The 15346-nt window shown below is 48.9% G+C and overlaps 1 long non-coding RNA gene across 5 annotated transcripts; it reads left to right on the top strand.

Annotated features, from left to right (window-relative positions):
• The first annotated feature begins 349 nt into the window (after nucleotides 1–349).
• LOC110345978 (uncharacterized) lies at nucleotides 350–11258 on the top strand. Of its 5 annotated transcripts, XR_015446396.1 has the most exons (7): nucleotides 353–1664; nucleotides 3245–3331; nucleotides 4698–4974; nucleotides 6477–6618; nucleotides 7035–7380; nucleotides 8164–8270; nucleotides 8631–11258. It is a non-coding gene; the product is annotated as an uncharacterized LOC110345978 (long non-coding RNA). The 5 variants fall into 5 exon arrangements; XR_015446397.1 differs by having other exon boundaries at nucleotides 350–1664; nucleotides 6340–6618; nucleotides 8164–11258; XR_002389713.2 differs by having other exon boundaries at nucleotides 354–1664; nucleotides 8164–11258.
• The last annotated feature ends 4088 nt before the right edge of the window (nucleotides 11259–15346 follow it).

Below are 15346 nucleotides of genomic sequence, written 5' to 3' on the forward strand. Positions count from 1 at the left end.
TTCTGCAAGGCGACTGTCGACACCGAGCTTGGGGGTGGGGGGGCGTGTGGCTCGGCGGGAGAGCGTTCACCTATCGGCCCGAGGCCCTGGGCCAGCCCCCCGCCCGGCAAAGCAAAAAGTCAGACACCGAATTTATTTAACCCTCACCCCAACCTAAAGGTAGGAATTGAGACCCCTCCTGTGCAGAAGAGAAGACTGGGGCCCCTTGTCTTGCACAGGCAGGCAGATGCGGGCCAGGGAGGCTTGAAGAGGCCGCAGAAGCACTTTGGGCAGGACCAGGGGAGGGTCACGCTCTGGGCAGGAAATGGGCGGGCGGGCGGGCGGACGGCTTCCGAGTGTCCCCTCAGCCCCGAGACGAAACGGCACCCATCCCGCGCTGTCCTCGTTCCGGAGAGGAAGAGCCGCGAGAGCGGTGGGACTGTTGAGGGAGCCTCTGGCGTCACCCTCCCAGCCCTGCTCAGGCGGAGCGCCCAGGCCCTGCTTCCATCTCCTTCTAGGTCGTCCCGCAGGGCTCAATCCCATCTTCTCCGCCTTGCCTGCCACTCCTGTGCTGTGTTGCTCTGGGCTTGTGATAGTCAACAGAAGCGCAAGTCAAGCTGTGAGGTTTACCCGAGTTTTCTGCGATTTCGCCTCAATTTTCCGCTTCATGGGTGCTTTGGAGACCAGCAGCTCAGTGGGTGGACTTCCTTGTGCACCCAAGGTCTTGGGAGAAAGTTGAGAACCGGCAAGGGCTCAGGAAGCCACACGTGAGACATCCCTTCAGAGGCCACTGAGGTGCTCTGGTGGGGCTCTGCGTGGGTTCAAGTGTTCAAAAACACACGGCTTTAGAAATACTCGCGGTTTCAGCCTCGCGCCGGCTCCTCGGGTGCTTCTGAACACACTGGCTTGGGTCACAGGGGCCAGGAAGTGAAAAACTGGGTTATGTCTAATTCGATTCACTCCGGCTTCCTGGATGAAAGTTAAGTTAAAGTTAGAGCGTTGGGCATTTTAACAGCCAGGCAAGGAGGAAAGAAAGTAATTCCAGAACTCAGGGCATGGGCCGGAACCATGAATCCAAGTCCCTCGGAGGGACGCTCGAGGCATAGGTGATTAACATCGCGCCATGGGAGTGGCTGCTGGTCACTTGCTGTCCCCTGGCTGGGATGGCACAGATTCCTGTTATTACACAGACGCTATTCTCATTATTCAGCCTGGACACCAGGTGATGACCTCTTCAGTTATGAGAGCAGCTGTGAGGTTATAAGCACTTCAGCAAGTCCCTGTTTAGGGTACAGACACTTTTATGGCAAGATGGATGTGGCCATCAAAGCCCATTTTGTTACCTGCCGGGCAGACATTGAGCCCAGGTCCCCACACCCAATGTGCTTGCTGTGACCACGCCACGGGGCGGGCACAATACCTCTCCCACTGCCTCCCCTAAAAAGCCCCCAATCTGCCACAGTATTCTTCCTTCTCCCTCTGCTGTCCATCGTCTGGCTATAAAATCAAAAAGAAGACACCAAGATCTCAGTCATTTGGAAGCCACAAAATGGGATGACCATGTTGGCTGTCCTCTGAGAGAGAGAAGTAATAAAGGGTTATTGTGTTAAAGCCACTGAGATCTTAGGATCTATTCTAGCAGGCAGCTTCCTCACCCTGCTCGAGAAATGGTCTTTGCAATCAGGGTAAATAAAATGTTATTATTATTTGTTTGTTTGTTTGTTTTTTGAGACAGGGTCTCACTGTATAGCCTAGGCTGTCCTTGAACTCATGAAGATTCTCCTGCCTCAGCCTCCTGTGTGCTGGGATTACAACCATGCAACATCACATCTGGCAAAATTATTAATAGGACTGAGTGCATAAAACTATCCCATTTATAAGCCAAGTTGGGGTTGCATTGGGGTCTCAGAACCTACCCTTTTCTTATTGCTGTAGCGTACAATAGGAAAAGAACTAGTTGATCTTCTATCAGCCATTGTGCTGTTATTATGTCCAACTGGTTTATCTGTACTTAAATGAAATTAACAGATATTTGAATTCAAAAGGCCAGCTGTTTTAATGATATAATTTTTTTCTCAAGTTTTACTTCTTATGTTAGGAACATAAGAAATTTTTCTCATGTTTTCAACCACAGTAAAATTAACAGAATTTCTGGTCTTCTTAAGCCTTTAGCTTATTTGAAGGCATTTGAATACTCAATTTAAAGGAATATTTAGTTTATCTTAAGAGCAATCCAACAACACTTTCACTAATGTAGTTTATGTATGTACATAATATTTTATGTCCCATAAAAATGTCCAAGTAGGCCTGGCATCTTGGGGTGGAGGGATGGCAGCAAGTGAAATCATACAAAATCGTGAATTTGTTTTTTTATTTTTTGGTACCAAGGATCGAACTCAGGACTTTGCACTTGAGCGGCAGGCATGGTGTCACTGAGCTAAATCCCCGGCCCTAAAATTGTGAATTTTTAAATTATAGTAGTCATTATAAGACTATTCTGTGACAAAGTAGTAACAGAATGAGAATTTTATGAACAAATGTGGTTTAAAATAATTTTAAGCTATGATAAGAGAAAAAAACCCCAAAATTTTGATAAGAAATCTCAGTGGTTGGATTTGGACGCCTTTTGGAACACAAATTGGGAGCTACTTATGAAATAAGAGTAATTTGTTCTGGGCCCACAACGCAAAATGGCTTCAAACGTTTTTCAAGTAGGTCATCTGAGTGCTGTCAATATGCCTGGTGTCTGGTGACTTTCTTAAGCGAGTTAATTTGATGGCCTGTGCCCCAAAAGCTTTCGGGGGGTCTCTGACTGTATCAAAAGCAGCTGAACTAGATCATCAAGGAGCTCTCATGGGACAGTTTGTTTAATTGAAATGATTTAAATTACCATGTATATAGCATGAGAAAAGCATTATTTTCTTTAGCTGCACCATTTCTGTTAGTCCCAAATAAAAAGTTCCAATATCGAAGGATGATACAATAAATAAATTATAAAATATGTTAAAAAGTAGGTCACAAGGAGGAATTTAAATGAAAGAGTTGATCTAAAATAGCAGGATTTTGCTCTAAACATCACTCTTAGGCATCAATAGCCCACACTGACCCTACAAGCCCGAGGAAATATAAACTGGAAGTGGCCTCATCTCCACAGACAGCAGCGGGGGTACAGCTTGGTGCTACAGTGACTTCAGCCCTGGGTCTCACTGCCAGCACCACTGAAAAGAAAACAAATGAAAGGTTCACAAATGTTCTGTCTCCATAGATAACGCGGTGCTCACCCAGGGGCACTGTGGGCTGTGGGAGACGCAGTCCACCACCAAGCTTCTCCTTGACGACTTGATTACTGAAGGTGAGTTTATTTTGATGTAAAAAGAACCCATCTATCCTCGGGTGGGCACGATGCCTGGAGTACCTGGCAGCTCACCTTTCCATGGGAGGAACTGGCTGTCTGACGGGAATTTCAGGGTGAAATTTCCCGTTCAGGTGAAATGTGCTGGATCTCTACTGACCTGCTTTCCTCTGTAAGAAGTGCTGAAAGTGTCCTAAGATTTGTGTCCCCAACTCAGCGCGTCTCCATATTACAGTGAGATGTGAAAGGGAAGGCCCGAATCTTCTAACGTCAGGTGCCTCGGGGCATGGCGCCTTAAAATACTCACTCCGACTCCAGAGGAAAAGCCAGGCTGGACTCCGAGGCCCGAGCTGGGATTTAGGACTCAGATGCGGAATGTCAGCAGAAGAGATTTTCTTTGCCTTTTGAGTGATAAAGGAGTTTGAGCTAGTTCTTTTGCTTTGTGCAAGGGGACAGTTACAACGAGAAAATTTTCCTTCAGTGGGCTAGGGTAGGTGGACCCAATATATCCGAAGGGTTTTTTGGCTTTTCTGTAATTTTTGTGTGGTGATAATTTTGCTGGCCTTCTGCCTCCCTGATCAAGCATTTAGATGCTGTTCTGCTAATAATCAGGCCAGGATGAAGTCTGAGAGCTCCCTCCTCTCTGCCGAGGAGAGGCTACGGCAGGGAGAGTAGGGCCTGGGATCTTTGTTTCATCCGTTTCCCTTTACCTCTGTGAATCTGTGTGTGACACATACATTATCGGACAAGCTCTCTTTTACGGACCCTGGAGAAACTCCTTGCAGAGACAAAGCATTAGTGCACTAATAGATTATGTCAGCTCTTTTTCTACTGTGTTGTAAACTAGAAAGTTGAATTTTGCAGCTTGAAAAAAAATGGAAACTTGAATGTTTTGATCGTTAGTCCCTTGAGTTCTGTACTTGTTCAGAGTTTTATTTTCCCACTCCTGATCTGGTCTGAAGTTCTTTGTCTGCAATTTAATCTCCACTGCTTTAATCATTTTGGATTATACCGATGGCTTCTCAGGAATAAAAGAAATGGGGAGCCGGTCTTGGCATGGGAGAGGTCTCTTCGGTGGCGTAAGACATTGCAGATGAGCTGCCTGCCCACAAAAGGGCCCACTGTCAGATTAAATTAATGAGCTGCATGTTTTAATCATGACGGTAATAGCAATATGTGGGTTCTTTGCCTCTGTTTTAATCATTTCTATGTTTTTACCAGCCAGATCATCAAATGCCTTCTTTTGAGATCTTTCCATTCCGTGGGGTCTCAGTGGGGCAGAAATCAGTGCTCAGAGTCATAAGAAACCCTAAATAGCTTCAGGATTTAGTGAAATTTATAGCTGTATCTTTGTCCCTCCATGCAGGAATTCGGAGGGACAGGTCTGCGGCCACCATCAGCAGATGCAAGCAGCATGACTTCCGGTTTGCAGAGTTGAGCTGCAGTGGGTCCAGCTGGGGTCTCAGTGGCTGAAGTGGAAATGTGTTATTTTGTGGACCAGGGGCAGCACTGAGAGCAGGTGGATTGAAAGACATTCTGCTGGCCAAGCCTCCTCTGGAAGTGGCTGCACCAATGCCCGGGTCCCGGGCAATGTCAGTGTGGCCAACGCAGCCACTGTGCCGCGCTGTCCCCAGGAGTCCACGGTGAGGTGCCAGCAGAGCAGTGAGACTCGGACAGCTGCATTCTCTGAGACCAATGACAGAGCGTTTCAGCTCCTTGTCCACCTCTCCACGCCATGCGAGCTATGCCTGAGTAGGGCCTGCAGTACAGGTCCAGGAGAAAAGGCAGATTTGCTCGTGACACTGTTGGGGGGATTTTTCACTGAACCCCAGAATAGGAGTAACTGTGTTTCAAGCTCCGTGGCAGCTATCCAGTGGTTCCTGCGCATTTCATTCGCTCCAGATCTGTAGCTCACACAGCTCCTCCCGGTGTGCTGTCAATGTCCTCAGAAGGGCAGGTCCGGAAGGGCAGGCCCTGCAGGGCAGGGCCTGTGACAGGGTCCTCTGTGGGTCCTGTCTTCCTTTGAGGTTGATGCTCCACAAAAGGGTGCAGAACATAGCTGGGTGTGGTGGAGCCAGCCTGTAATCCCAGCACCACCGAGGTTGAGGCAAGAGGATTTCTGGGAGTTCGAGGCCAGCCTGGACTCTATAGCGAGACCCTCTCTCGACCCCTCCCCAAAAGAGTGTAGAAGAGAAATCTCAGTGTCAGCTAAGCAGAGAGAATTTCTGCTTTCCTTTCTAGGAAGTGGGGCAGGGGAATGAGACCCAAGAGTGGGAGTGGGGTTTAGAAATGAACAATTATGGATGAGGCGCCGTGAGCCCTCTCACCCTGTGGAGTGTACTTCTTGTCCTTCCTTTAGTAAATGTAAACCCCCTCTACCTTTAACAAAATTATAGATGGGAAGAGTTCTCAGAGATTGTGCAGTTCAATGCCTTCATTTTATAGATGAGAACAATGACCTCCAGAGAGGTCAAGGACTTTTTAAGGTCACTTGGGTGGCAGAGCCAGGGTAGAGACAACCTTGGAACTAGAACGTACTGGGATGGCTAAAGGCTGGGTGCTGCGCTAGGCTTGTGTGGCGCAATGTGACACTGCCAGGCTAGTGGAGGCCGAAACGTGACACGAGAGACTGAGACTGAGCCTCCAACTACACTGCACTGTGATTAGAAAACTGAAGGAAACTGGGGGTGACGGTGCACACCTACAATCCCAGCTACTGGGGAGGCTGAGGCAGGAGGATCTCAGGTTCAAAGCTAGCCTGGGAAGCTTAGCAAGACAAATGTATTGCTTGGTAGAAAAACCATTAATCATTAAATATGGTGTCTGGGTTGAGATGTGCAGTGAGTGTAAACCACACAATAGACTCTGAGGACTTGCGATTAAAAAATGTAAAATGTCAAAGTTAATTTCTGTGTTGATTACATGTTGAAATTCTTTCTGGGCTACAGAGGGTTAAGTAAAATATGATGTTAGAATGACACTCACCTGTTTCTTTTTACCATTCTTAGCATGGCTACTAGAGAGTGTCCGTGGCACATGTGACCTGCGTGGTTTCTAGGGAAGCAGTGCTGGACTGGACAGCTGAGATGCAATGGTCATTGAATCCTCCACAGCTCACCTCTACTTCACTTTCTCCAACCCACAGATGAGGAAACAGACGGAGAAAGCTGGACCGCAAGGAAATGGCAGATCTGAGGGGCCTCCCGGGCTGGCCAGCTTAGAAGCTGTGGTCTTTCTGGCAACAGCTGGCTCTGCAGACAACCTCGCATTTGAGTCCTGCACTTCAGGTTTGTGAAGCCAAGTTACAGATCCCAACACGGGATCCACCTTAGGAAATGGGAGGATGCTTGTGGCTGACCGCTGAAATATTTCAAGTGGCTGACCTTTGAGATTTTACACTCTATTCTACACGGGTCTTAATTCAAAAAATTCTGAAACTAAACACATAGAATTAATCCATTTGGGGATATTTTATATTTTTATTTGCTTTCATTTTCAGTGCTTTTTAAAAAAGTTGTGTTCTGATTAAAATTACATGCACTGTTTATCTTTTCAAAAACTGATTCATTAATTTTTCTATGAAAAGAGGATCATGCGTTTGGTAAGGACTAACATTAGTTTGGAAGGAAGACATTTGGAAAATATTAAACAAGTAAATAAGGACTGCATTTTAAAATTTGCTTTGTCCTTGTTTCCCATACAGATCTGCTTTTGTCTGGACAGAAAGGCAAAGCGGTGGGCAGCTCCGGGCAGCGGGCGCTTCCTTCTCCGGGCCACCGGCTGCCGTGTGCTGATTCCGACGCAGTTCTGCTCTGAGCGCTGACACTGGCCACAAGGAGAGGCCTAAGATGCACAAAGGCCTAAGACACAGAGTTCAGACACTTGACCTCATGCACACCCGCTTGGCAGGGCAGCAGCGCATTTCCCTAGACTGAATTCCCCTCCCTCCTGCGTAGAAAGGAGCTCGGGTCTTCCCAGCTGCAAGAGGAGGTGCCGAACTTCGCTGCAATTGCATTGACCCTCGATAGAGGGCGCCAAAGGACGGGGAAGTAATTATCAATGGCTTTGGCTTATTTTTAAAGCTCAATTACTGATTTTTTTTATTATTAACCTTCGAAAAGCCATCTTTTCACCTGGGAAAGGAAGGCATCAGTCCTCTGACTGTGTAATGCCATTTCTGCCAAGGGCATAGCCTGAAGCTAGGGTTAGGTGTAGGGTGGTCCCCAAGTGGAGGAAAATCTCCCAATCCTACTCTTTTCTTTTTTCCCACCAGAGAAGAGGGTCCCTGTCCCCCTGCCGCCCCCCCCCCCCGGAGAACTCTGCCCAGCAGCTGCTTCACCTGCCCCGGCCTTTTTAATTACCAGCGAATGAAGTTTCTTCCCCGGGAAAGAAATCGACACAGCAACTATTCGGGCTTTGCCTGTGATAGGCGCAGTACTACTTTCTGGGGAACCCGGGCACCAAAATAGGCCTGGCAGCCTGCAGGGGGCAACAGCAAGCTGACCCTCAGCCCGGGACTGGCAGCCCAGGAGCAGGGAGAGGCTGGGGTTCCGAGTCACGGACCGTGCCAGGGCTGAGTGCAGTCTTCAGACAGCTCTCTCCAGCCGCGCTGTGGGCCGGACACAGCGTTCCAGGGACAGTCTCTCTCGGTAAGGGTGACTTCCACACTTCCAGCTTGCAAAGGGCTTAAATTCGCAAGCTCAGGGCGCACGTTTAGGAAGTGTCACCTTCCTGGCGTGAGGTGGAACCCGGGCATTTACACGTTAGGCAGCAACTTGTCGGACAATCGCACTGGCCTTGGCATCAGATCTGCAAACCTCTCTCTCACTAAGGGACCATCGGAAGAAGAGCTGAGCACGAGCGATGGCCTCATGACAGGACATGCGAACGGAGGCCGACACCAGTGTTACAGATGGATCTGCGCAGAGAAAACTGCAGCGTAAGCAAACCATTCACTGTCGTGCTGGGGACACGAGCGGGGTTTGAAGTCCCCACGTTACTGTGTTGTTTGAAAAATTTTAAAGTAAGCCTTAATTGGTCTTCTAATTAGCAAAACATAAAGTCACTGTCGTTTCCAATACAAAGCTTTTCAGCTGGGAAATTTGAAGGTCTTGCTGCAGCCACGGTAATCTCACCTCCTTAAGTCTGCCTGCTGGAGCTCACAGAGCTTGCTATTTGGGGACCTCCCAGCCCCAGAGAGCACACATTTCTCTCTCGGCAGCTCATTAGAGATGCTCAGAAAATCAACTCAAGGACAGCTACAGAAGCCCTTACCAGAAACCCCCTTTGATCTTTTCAGTAGCAACTGTGTCACGTGTAGCCCAATGGTCCAGTTCTTCTTTGAGGCTAAAATAGGGCCACTCCTCCCTCCAGCCACCTGGAGATCCCGCTAGCGACCAGCCTCGAGTCCGACTGATGCCTCTGCTCTGCCTCATCCCGTATCATTTCCACTTGCTTGGTAAATAATGAGCCTGCTGCCTTTGGCTGTCCAAAGGGTTATAAATATTTGAAGGGCTGCAAGTATTTGAAACCAGCTCCATTTGATTTCGCCTTTGCCTGCAATGCTCAGGGTGGAAACCTGGCTCCGGGTGAGAGGCACGTTGGCGCCAGGCTGCTGTGTAGGTTCCGGGCAGCCGGAGGGCACACCTGTCCGGCTGGAGCACACACCTGTCGGTCTTTCTCACCACCAAAAGACCCACTTCCTAAAGACATTTACAAACTTGTAGGAATTCTTTTTAAAAACAGACTTTATCTTTTGGGGTAGTTTTGAGATTGTAGTAAAATAAAGCAGCATGCAGAGTCCTTTTCTCTTCTTCCCCCTCTTCCTCTTCCTCTTTCTCCTCCTCCTCTCTCGCTCTCTTTCTCCTCCTCCTTCTTTTTCTCTGGTACTGGAGATTGATCACAGGGCTACATCCCCAACTCATTTTATTTATTTTTAAAATTTTAAGACAGGGTCTGGCTAAATTGCCCAGGCGGGGCTTGACCTTTTGATCCTCCTGCCTCAGCCTCCCACTGTTGGGGTCACAGGCGTGTGCCACCACACTCAGCTTTTGAAGAATTTTAGGAAAACCAACTTTTAAGTGTGTCAGTGTGTTACTGTAGCCAATCTGAGTTGACCTTCCTGTAGGCAGTGGTCCTGACAGGACATGATGCTTCAGGGTCCTTCAGCAGTCTTCCTCCAAGGAACCCAGATCCGGAATACAGAGATCTTTTCCAAACATTTTTTTTTTTTGTCATGGAAAAAGTTATGTATCTTAACAGCTTATTATACACATATGATCTCTCAGTGATGTGTGTGTGTGCTCAGCACCTTGTATTTACCGGTTTCTTAGATGAACACACACTGCTTTGATATGTGGAACCACCCAGCCAGCCCAAAGCTGGCAGCTGGAGCAAGCTGGCCCCTGTGCCCACCCTGCTGCCGTGGCCTGCCGCTCAGCACAGGCAGAGCAGCAGAGACCCGGAGGCCTCTTTCTCTTCTGTGCCACGGGAGTCCCCAGGCCTGTCCAGATGTGAATGTGCCGCACGTGGCCTTGAGGGAACAGAAATCATTGAGAGTATCATGGCTTTCTCTCTCCTCTAAGCTGAGTGGAATCCAGCCAACACCATGGGGGCCAGAGTCCAGTCCTCTGTCGGTTGTGCTGGCCAAAGCCTGTGGCCTCCCACCGCTCCCAGCAGACAGTGATTCGAGTCAGAGGAACCAGCACACCACTCATGGGCAGACTCAACAGCGGGTAGAAAGTGAAAATGCTTTTTCTTGGAGCATTTTTTCTTGGTATCTATTGGGCCCAGGCTTGGGGCAGACAGGTCAGGACGCGCTAGAGAATTTCCAGTAACACAGCCAAGCAGATGTACTTTTCCAAAGCCTAACCCTCTCCCAAAACTTGGGAGGAAAACAAGCCCCAAACCAAGACCCTCGCACCAGCTCACTTCTCTGCACACCACATAAAATCCAGCTGCTCGTCATGGAGATGTGTGGGTGTTGATGCTGCGGGCCCCGTGGAAAGGCAGGGTTAACTTCTCAGAGACAGGCGGCCTTCTTACCAAATACCAAGGACCCACTATAATTAGTCACCACAGGTGCACTGCTACTTGCTTCCTTTTCCTTAGAGACATAGATATTACCCAGGGAATAAGAATGACAGGATGGGAAAAAATAGAAAACGTGCAAGGAAATCACTGTATAAATAGGCAAATACAGCAAAGTTCTGCATCAGAATGATAAAAATAGATGCATATCTTGATTTTTTTGCCAGGTTTTATGGATGTATAAACACCTCTAGTTTTATTCACGGTGGCGTTAGGATTTACGTAGCATGTCCCATGAAAGCACTTCAGATAACAAACACTCCATTTCCTGGGTAAACCATGGCTGCTATGATAACAATGCTGCAGAAATGGGAAGAATGTGGGTGAGCCGGGGAAATGGGGAGGCGGTGTAGGCAGACCCTCTGCTGTGGCCCAGGAGGGGCTGGCCAGGCAGAGGCCCCGGCGAACACGGGGCCCAGTCGCCTGGGTCTCAGGCAGCATTTTTATCTGGAGTTTTGGGCAGAATGGAGAGAGCTCGGGAAAAGTCCTGAGCTCTGGGATGAGAACCCTGCCCTGGGCTCCTGGCTTGCTAGGTGGCTCAGGATGAGCTCTTTACCCTCCAGGAGCTTTGATTTCCTCACTCATGAAATGAGGCTGTTAACGCCTTCCTGCTGGCCATTGTGACCTCGGGAAAAGAACAGCATGAACGCACATCCGAGGCATGTGCTTCCCACGTCACTTCGCCGCCTCCCTTCTCAGGGGCCCCCATGGGGCCTGGAGGTGGACTCTGGTCTCTTCTGTCTTGTATTCCGTTCCCTCTCTCTTCTCTTCCTTGAAGTTCCTAATAAAAGTGGGATTATGTAGCCTTCTAGGACAAGTTGGATCACTTACAACTCTCTCCCCCAAATAAACCCTCAGTCACCTCTGGAGAAGAAATACTTTCCTAATTGCGGGACAAAATTCACCATGCAACTCTCAGGGGTTTGATTTCTCCACCTCCATCAGAGCAGGAAGGAGAAAGAGCTTGAAGGAGGTTGTCTTGATCTTCTTTAGGGTAAACTGGGAATGAATGGTGGGTTTGTCACTCAGACTAGATCCTGGTTATGTTAGTTTGGTGTTTTTGTTTTTTTCTGTGACAAAATACCTGAGATAACTTGAGGGAGGAAAGGTTTATTATCTTGGCTCACGGTTTTAGAAGGTTCAGTCCATGGTTGGCTGGCTCCATCACCTTTAGTCCCATGATGAGGCAGAAACATCATGGTGGAACGGCATGGTAGATGAAGGTGCTCAGCTCATGGTAGCCAGGAAGCAGAATGAGTGAGAGAGCCAGGGTTAAGATGGACTTGTTCAGGTCACACTTCAAGGGAGCTACCTCCTCCCATCTGACAGCCGTTCAGCTATGAACTCATCAGTGAGTGAATCCATTGATGAGACCAGCACTGTCATGATCCAGTCATCTCTAGTCCCACCCATGAACATTTGCTGTGTTGGGACCCAGCCCTCAATGCATAAGATCTGGAGAGGTCATTTCAGATTCAAACCATACCCCTGCTTGTCCCAGTGACCGAGTGTCATATGGATTCTGCCTCTGCCTCCAAACCACCAGCTGTGTCTCTCTGAGTTGGGACAGTGCACACCCCTCCACGTTGCTTTGCTCTTGTGCCACCATGGGTGTCCGAGAGTCTTAGTATCTTGGGGGATGGATGTTTTATGCCTTTCAGTGCACCAGCCACCTACCTGGGCACCAGGAAGGACTGGATAAATCCTGAAAGGAAAAGGGAGCGAAATGGTATTTTTTACTTCTTGAAACCTATGTTCTCCTTTGATCAACAACCCCCACCTCCCAGAATGTGACTTTCTCCAAACAGGTGCCGCCCTACAGATAATGAACTTTATTTTCTGCCCATCCCACTGGTGAAAACTTGGTAGAGCTTCCCTTTTTCTAGTCTCCCTCTAGTTTACACTTAAAAATACCACCAGATGCACTGGCTCTCCCACCCAAGGCTGGGCTATCAATCACAGGTCCCCCAGGGCATGGCTACATTTACATCAGAGCCCCAGAAAGGCAGGGGCCTGCCCTGCAGAAGACGTGTGAGGTACCGAGTGAGAACTTCTGATAATGACACAAAGGACAGCTTTGCAAAAGCTTTCCTGCTCCGCCATCACTGGTCACATTCAGATGTTCAAAACTGCATCTCCGTCCAGACCTCCCAGGGAGGGTCCCAGTGGCCCGTGTGAGATGGTATTCTTCAGCTTTTCTTCCTGAAATATCTTTCCAGTGTATTCTCTTTCATGCGTTTTTGAAGTTAAAAAAAAAAAGAACTGTACCCACTACCAAAAGTTTTCCTGACTTGAGCATTCAGTTTTGATGAAGAGCAAGTGGCTGTAACTCATTTTGTGGAGTGCTTTCAGCTTGAGCTTTGGGAGTGTAGGAGCCAGACATGTGGCACACAGTAGCCGACGCCTGCCTGTGGGCACAGATGCAAAGCCAAGCCCGTGGCTGGTGACTTCCCAGCACCCGGACACGCGGCCTTCCCTTTCCTTTGGGATGGACGTGCTTCCCTCTGGGATGAAGGTTTCGCCCCTCCTGTTGGGCTGAGGGGCACTTTGATGGGAAAGGGGGTCGCACTCAGCAACGGATGCAGGCAGCAGCATGGGAATGGGAGGAGCCTCCGGCACAGGAAAAGGCATTGTCCCGGGCAGGGGTCACTCTGCCCCTCTCTGCCGTCAGGGCCGTCTGCTGGATTTCCTCCCCCAGGCTGGCGAAGTTGGAAGGAGGTCCTTTGTTAACAAGGTCAAGAACAAGGCTGCCCATTTTGTGAGCTGGTCACGGGTGAACGTTCAGATTTTGTGAAATATCACCTAGAAAAAAACAACTAATCATCTAAGCAGCTTCATCTAGGCTTCATCTAAGCAGCGCCAAGGGCTAGGAAGTGAAAGCTCTGACCAATTGGAGCAACATCAAATTATTCTGTTGGGTTGGTTTTCCAAGGAAATACCTTGCTGGCCAACAGTGTGGGCATTCCGTGGAACCAGGAGACTGAAATCCTGCCGCAGCCGGGTTCCTTGCAACCAGGATTTGGCTAAAATAAGAAGCACTTTATTTTCAGTTTCATATCACAAGTCTTCAGGTTGGATGTGCTACAAAGACAGAGCGATGCCTTGAACTGGAAGGACCCGGAGCTTGTTTTCGGGTGGCGATGGCAGTGTCCTCTGTTGGTCTCATTTCCCCAGGAACTTTCTCAGGGTGTGCCAGGCCACGCTGCCAGCTCCCTGGGAGCCCTGGTGCAGAATCTCCAGCCACACCCTGTCAGCTGGGAGCAGGGTGGGACAGAAGAGGTTGGGGGCTCTGCCTGGCTCAGCCCCAAGGTCCCTGGCCATGTTCTCATTTTACTTAGCACTGAAAGCTCAACGTGCTTGAGAATGTTTTGTCTTAATTTTTATATCAGTCCATAGGGTAGAACAACTTCAATATTAGATTTCCCTTTTTTAAGACAGGGTCTCAGTATGTATTCCAGAGTGGCCTTGAACTCCCAGAAGTCCTCCCTTCTCAGCCTCCCGAGTGCTGGGACTACAAGCATGTGTACCACCACACCTTGCTTGATTTACCTTAGAGATTGATAGGCTGGTGATCAAAGCAGCCTACGGGACCTGTCCAGCATCACCCAAAAAATAAGCCTGAGGCTTGTTTTTAAGGGTTAGGCTGCTCACTGTGCCTTCGATGCAGTGGCTGCAATGTCACTGGGGAACCGGCCTCCGCTCCCAGAAGCCAAGGGGATAATTCTCTTCTCCAGGACCCTCTCGTCCCAGGGCCCAGCAAGGCCCAGCCAGCCTCACCCCAGCTCACCAGCTTGGTCGGAACCGGCGGGTCTCAGCCCAGGCTGGGCTCAGCTCCTTACACACAACGGCCCAGGAGGGTTCAGCCAGAGCTGGCTTCATTTCTTTTCTGCTCTTCAATATTAATACATAAAAACAAAGCTACAGGAGAATAAAATGGGTCCTGAGGCCCTGAGCTGCTCTTGTGTGGCAATTCATGTCGATATGGCGGAGGTAGGAGACAACTTCCGTTCGCAGAACGCGCAGGTGACCAGAAACACTCCTGCCCCTCTGAGGTCACACCTCTACGCCAAGGTGGAGTCCTGTCCTTGCTGTGCCGGAAGTGGGATGGGGTGAGAGCTGCCTAGAAAAGAGGAGGCGCTGGTCCTGACCAAGGAGTCCAGAGGCTCCTCAGAGACAGTGATTTGGGGCAATCTTGCCAAATCGGACTGTGGAAGCAGAGGTCCCTCGGGGTGAGGGGCGCCCATGACAACCCGCACTGCTGACCCCAGCGAACCCTTTACCCTCCATCCGGGCGCCACTGCAGAGACGCTGGGTATTATGGATCAGAGATGCTTTCGTTCTCAGCTCCATTGTGCTCAAAAATCCCAGGAATGAGGCAGTGACAGAAATGCCCCATTTTTCTCCCTTTGCATAATTTTGTATTTAAAGTCTCACTATCGAGGACTTTCCTAATAATGAGATTTATCCAGAGCCTCACATTGGTTTTAAAGAGGGACCTTCGTTCAGAGGAAAATTTTTACAAAGATCAACCATGCCTTGAAATCCATTTCTGTGTCTCACTGGTATTTCCTGAACTACTTGCTAATCACTAAATTTTTTTAGGCAAGATTGAATCCCCTGGTTTTTCTGCTTACATGAGTCAGGACCAAATGACTGCATAAGACCAAGTCTAGTTCCTCCGTGGAAGTAGATTAAGAGGTTATGAACACAGGATTAGAGTTAACTACAGCATTAGGCAGGAGGAATTGGTCACAATGTGGGGCAATGAGTTTTTCCAGTGCAAAAATAGATACCAATCAAAGCAGCCAGGTGTTAGTTACACCGAGATGGCTGGAAAATGCTTTCTATTAATATCTCCTTTAAGGGTGATTTTCTGAGAACTGCATGACTCAAGCCCTCGGTGTGCTGGGATAGGTATGAGGCCTG

The sequence above is a fragment of the Heterocephalus glaber genome, unplaced genomic scaffold, assembly GCF_053883595.1.
Source record: "Heterocephalus glaber isolate CG9 unplaced genomic scaffold, H.glaber_assembly_v1.0 deba00001688, whole genome shotgun sequence".
Classification (NCBI taxonomy): domain Eukaryota; kingdom Metazoa; phylum Chordata; class Mammalia; order Rodentia; family Bathyergidae; genus Heterocephalus; species Heterocephalus glaber.